A 6,195-nucleotide genomic window follows, 5' to 3' on the forward strand; every position below is an offset into this window, starting at 1 on the left:
GTTTCCCACGCTGCATACTATGTCAGTGGACAAAATGCCAACTGCTGTGGTGCTAAAACTAAGTCGTGGAAGTTAAATTTGTTTCGGTTGTTCCTGGTTAAAGCTGTTAAGTTTTGAATCTGCCAACCAAAAATACATTTTGCCTGTTGAATACATTTTGCCTGTGTTAAATCTTGTGATTTTTTTTTTTTTTTTAGTATAAGAAATCTTTATTGATTAAAAAACTTAAAAAAGGACCCCAGATAGACAGATCTTCTTAGTGCTTCTTGCGGTTGAGTAGCTCTTTCAGTGTCATCAGCTCTTTAGATTGCTCCTTGAGCAACATCTGGAGCCGAGCACAGTTGGCACAACCATGGCTGCTGGCTGGAACACTGGAGGATGTTGCAGCTTCAGCATCCATCTTTTTCTTCTTGGGCAAAGGCAAAGATACACCTCTGGGCCACGGGGTGCTTCTTTGGCTGGATGGAGGCTTGTGCACAGTCTCGTTGTCCACGACTGGCTGGGATGCCACTAGGCCGAGGTCAAGCCGGTAAGCCTACAGGGCTGCTTGGATCCTGTCACTGGACGCCCCCATAGCAGGAAGCGGGTATTCCTGTGGTCTCCACTTCGTCTTCGCATGGTGTTTTGTCTGTTCGGATTGTTTTGGACTTCTTGCCAATCTTCAGCACTACATTGGTTTTTTTCGGAAGAGTTGTTTGTCTTTGTAGCCTCCTAACCCCAAGGTGGTGAGTACTTTTGTGTATCATGTAGGGATGTTCATTTTGAAATATTTCCATAATCGAAAATCGGGAAAATTAACGATCAATTATCGATTATGATCATATTAATATATATATATATTTTTTTTTTACAAAATGAATGCCTATGGCAGAAAATACGAAAGACAACGTGTTCTCCTCAATGAACTCTTTATTTCAATGTGTCTCCTCTCCAACACTCTGCTGTCCCCGGCGCATGCCGGTGTGAATTCCCCATGTTTAAAACAGTTTTGTTGGCACAAAGGCCCGTGCCCAGCCAGAAAACTAGAGACTATATGAAGCTCCACCTCACGTTAGTCGGCTGTGCAATGGAGTGGGGTGAGGAGGAACAAATTCCACCCAAACCTAGTCCGCCAAAAATAATAACAATAATCGATAAAAATTCCACATGATCGATTCCATTCCTTAACGATCAATTATCGATTTTCGATAATTGATGAACATCCCTAGTATCATGTGTGTCTCCTAGGCCTGGGTTCTCCAAGTACTTTTGTAATAGTATTTTGCAATTCTGTATTTTGTCAGCCTGATTAGAAAACGTGCTTTGGGGAAAGATGTGTTTTCTTAGGGTGAAGGCACTTTTGTGTAATGCCCCAGGTTTGGCCGCACCTCGTTTTGACCGTGCGTTCTCCCTCCAGGTCGATGCAAGTCACGTGGGGGCGGGAGCTGTCCTTCAGCAAAGTGATGATCTAGGTTTTGATAAACCAGTAGGGGTGTCACGATACACTAATTTCACGATACGATACACGATATTGGGTTCACGATAACGATACAATACGATATTTTAACATTTTTTTTTTTAACATAAGTAAATAATTATGTATTTTATTTATCATTTATGTGTCCCAATAAAAAAGTGTTCCTGGCACAAAGTAAGTGCTATAATCACATTAACCCCCCTCGGATCCAGCAGCCGGCGTATTAAAACCATTAAAACCACTTTTTTGAGACCTCCAGGAAATTTTTAGAAAATTAATCTATTTTATTTTTTTCAGCGGGCATCCTGGACCAAACACCTTTAAATTTGACCTTAACACATTCACTGCCAACAACGTGTAAACACGTTTTCAGAATCCAGCTGTTGACTGCCAACAACGTGTAAACACGTTCTTGGCATCGATTTTTTTTTTTTGACGGTGGTTGTGCATCTAACCCTTTTACATATCTTATATAAGTATTGGACGTGTACAACGTGTACAACCCATTCCACCGACCCACTAAGTGGCGACAAGGAAGTAGGAAGGCAAGCAAAAAGCAGTGTGATCCATTTCCATTCTCATGAAAATGGATTGGCGGAGGCGCTTTCATTTTCGCGCTGATTGCTGGCGGTGCGGGATTGCAAACTTGCCTGGTGGATTGCGGATGGAGCACACTTTGAGGCACGCAGCGTAAATATGACCAGAGTCGCAGGGGCTTCATCGGAGCTCTCGGCCAGGGCTCCGGGAGGCGGGCGAGTCCAGCCGGGCTTCCTCGGGGAGCGGCCACGCAGACAGGCACAGCCGCACAGCGGCAGCGGGGCAGTGAGACCGGTGACAAGCTTGTGGTGCAGCAGGCGATTTTGCCTTGCAAAATAGCACCAAATTGGAAACAGCCATAAAAGGCTTTTAGAATGGGATTTTCAACCCATTCTTTTTTGTTTCTTTTTCGCTCTAATTTAGAGTAATTTAATTTCTATTCAGAAATTTATTTGAGAGGTCGAGAGTATGAGAAAGTGAATTTGCACAGGTAGGAAAGTGCTTGTTACACGGCGCTGCAGCCAAGAAGAACGCCCACGGAGGGAGGAGTTGAGCAGAGGGGAGTTTCCTGCTGTTATGGAGGAAATTACTGTTCAAAACTATTGTTTAGGTCTTACTGATGCCAAAAATGAATGGTTAAAGTGACTGTTCTATCGAATGTCACAAAAAGCCGTTTATCTCTGAATATTTTTTCTGACGCTAAAACCATGCTGTATTCAATTGCTAATGCTTACATAACTACTAACTCTACAAACTAACTCTTTTAGACAGAGAAAGTACACATTCTATTAGTACTTTTGAGATATTGTATGTTCACAAACTCCAAGCAGAAAAGAATCCTCGGCTCTTGTAAAATGAGCCAGAATCCTCAAAAAACGGCTTGGCAGAAGCTACCTACAGCAAAAAAAAACGGCTGGCAGTCAATGTGTTAATATCTAACCTTGGAGTTGGTTGAACATTTGGTGGAGTTACAACCATTCAAAATCCATTGCATATTTTTCCCATTGATTTCAATGTTAATTTAGCAAAAAAACAAAAAAAAATGTTTTGACTCCCACGTACTTTCCCCAAAAATAATTATTTTTCTGATCTTACACCTCTCAGCTAGAGTCAATACATCAAATTTGTAGCTTCTATTGTGTTTGGCCCCACCCCTGTATTTGATCAGTGCTGGCATAGCAGCCAATTGCATGCAGTTTAACATTAAATACACAGTACAGTGGTCGTCCTAGCAACATGTCACATGACCTGAGAACCCGGATTTTCCAGTGCAAACTACTGATTTGAAGCCTTTAGACCAAGATTGATGGATCAATGAAGCTATCTTATGTTTTTTGTGAAAATTAGCTGGCAGTCGAAAATTAGCAGTTTCATGATTTTTTATGAAACTCACCTTCATTGACAATACGTCCGTATCTCCGCGCTCGTTCGTCGTAGCGACTCGCCGATAGCATTTCTGGAATCGCCGTCGAAATTTGACCATAGATCTCTAACATCGTCGTGTTTTGTGGTTGTAGCAGCTTTCTATCGCTCCCGGTTTGAGGTGCGCTCAAAGCACCGATGCACAGTAAATCCAAAGCCGTGAAACGAGGCTCTTTTTCGGCTAATGTTGCTGGACGCCTCGGTGCGGATGTCTCCCTGGATGTCTGCCTTTCTTCGCTCCCCCGCTACTCTGCGAGCAGGTCACCACAGGCCAGTCACCCGGATGGCAAATATCGCTCATGAACAACATCCGGGTCGTCTTCCAGATACTTTCTGTGGACTTCCGTGTCATAGAGCCGGCCAGTTTCGTCGTGTATCGATCAATATCTGGCAAGCAGCCAGATAGGCAAAAAATATGGATGGATGATAAGGATTGCAATTCTCAAAAGATGAAAAAGGTAAGAAAATAATTCCTCCGCAAAAAATGTGAGAAATCCCAGGCTAAAATAATCCCACAGGGGGATATCCAGGTGGCATTGATGGGAAAGCAAAAAAATCATATTTTGTCTTTTCTACTGTAAATTTGATTGTACAGTAATTACAGTAAACTGGCATTTGAGGGGTTAAAATTCTGAGTAAGCATGAAATGTTGATATGAGGTATGAGGGATGAAGTTACCAATGGATAAGAATCAATAAAAAAATCATAATAATAATTATAATAATTATTATGAATATAACAAATAACTATTGACTATCAATATCCAGCTGCTGGATGAGGGAGTGCAACAGGCAAAAAATATAAGGAGGGTACAAGGGTTTTAACTCATGCTCAATGGTCCCTAAACTTATGTAATCTTATGTACCCCTTGAGCTGTTTTGCCATGCCAGTAGTAGTCTACCCCCTCACTCATGCGTGTTGATTCTGCTAAATTTGTTCTATTATTATTCAGGAGCAAAAAAAAAATTTTTATTTTTTTACGATATTTTTTTCTGACGATATCGATATCGTGACGTTTCGATATCGCGATATATCGTGCGACGAAATATCGTGACAGTGAGCTTTTTCTCAAGGAAATTGAACTCATACCAGCTAAATGACTCTACTATCGAGAAAGAAGCACTTGCACTAGTGTGGGCGCTGATTCATTTTGATGTCTATGTGGGCTCTGGTGTTGTGCCTGTAGTGGTCTACACCGACCACAATCCCTTAACGTTTATCAACTCTCTGCAGTGTCCAAATCAGAGATTGGTCAGATGGTCACTATAGAGGGAATGCACCGACGCCACGCCCCCTCCCGAACACGCCCCCTCAGCCGGACTGAGCAGCACTGAGTGTCAAATTTCCAAAACAAACGTGGCTTCCGCCAGGGGTAGTAGCGAAACCACGGCTAATATAAACGATTATCTGCTTAAATTAAAGGCAGTTGGACTCGAATGTGACCCTTACAGCTTGCCAAAGAACCAGTGGTCCATTGGACGTAGACATGTGGCCAGGAATAGGGTTTCCTGACATTTATATGTCGACGCCGGGGAAATACACAAACCAAAGCATACAAGAGCCTGGACGCGTGGTCGTACTTCAAGGCTGGATTTGTTGGCGTTATTAAAGTAACGAGGACAGCAATGGATATTCTGGTTGTATGTGGAGAGGTAAATATTTATTTTATTACAACTTTTATTAAGAAAAATATAGCATACGCTGTCACTAACACACGCTAGCTTTGTTCATAGTGAACACTGTCACTCATGTAACGTTGATTCAAGATTCAAGAATTCAAGAATATCTGTGCAGGTAAAACACAGCCAGAGAATGAATGAGCCCTCATTGAAATCCTGGATAGCTGCAGAGAAGACCGGGACCGTTTCATTAGCTTTCGGCAGCCTGTAAAAAGATACCTCCGACGCCTTGTTGAATCTATTTTTACAGTCAATGGCACAACAGCACTTTCCCATTTTCGTTGTTTTCTCGCGGAAGCTGAACGCTAAACACCGTGACCCGGCAGCGCCACCTGGCTTGTTTAGACGTTTTGACACTCACTGCAGCTGAGTGGGCGTACCGCACTGACTGTCGCGTCCGTGACGTCACGTGCATTCCCTCTATTGTTACAGTCTTACTGGTTGGAGATCCGTTACATCAAAGGTTCTGACAATGTGGTGGCGGACGCTTTGTCTAGAGCTCCTCATCAGTAGGCTAAATGGCCTGTTCTAACCATGCCTGTTTGTTTCTGTCCCCTTCATTCATTCTTTCTTCTTATTCTTCCATCTTAAATTGCTTCTTACTGGTACCAGGTTGCTGAGGGGGAGGTAAGGTGTATTGGAGGTGGGTGACAGGTTGGTTTCCTGTTCACATGGGAATGTTTGTCCCATTAATGTAAATACTGAGTAAAGCTAAGCATTTAAGTTTGTGATTGTTAAAAGTACCGATACTAGTAAAATAAAAATGTACACCAAATATTTGAAGTTAAAATGGTTAATATAAGAAAAGAAAATATTTGAACTTAAGATTGTTGTGTAAAAAAAAAAAAAAATGCACATTTGAATTTAGGTTTGAAGGTATTTTGAAGTTTTTTGTGTGTGTGTGTCCAGTATAGGTGGAGTTAATCAGAACAACCTGGAGCACCTGATCAGTCTCCAGGAGGCTTTAAATCTGGCTGGCAGACCTCATGTCTGTCTCTCTCCCTCTCCATGCAGCACCATGACTCTTTGTTTGTCAATTGAGTTTCTACACCTTACAACACTCTACACCCACCATTCCACACTCATCCAACAGCTGACGCA

This window comes from Poromitra crassiceps (assembly GCF_964638095.1).
Source record: "Poromitra crassiceps genome assembly, chromosome: 26".
In the NCBI taxonomy this organism is placed as follows: domain Eukaryota; kingdom Metazoa; phylum Chordata; class Actinopteri; order Beryciformes; family Melamphaidae; genus Poromitra; species Poromitra crassiceps.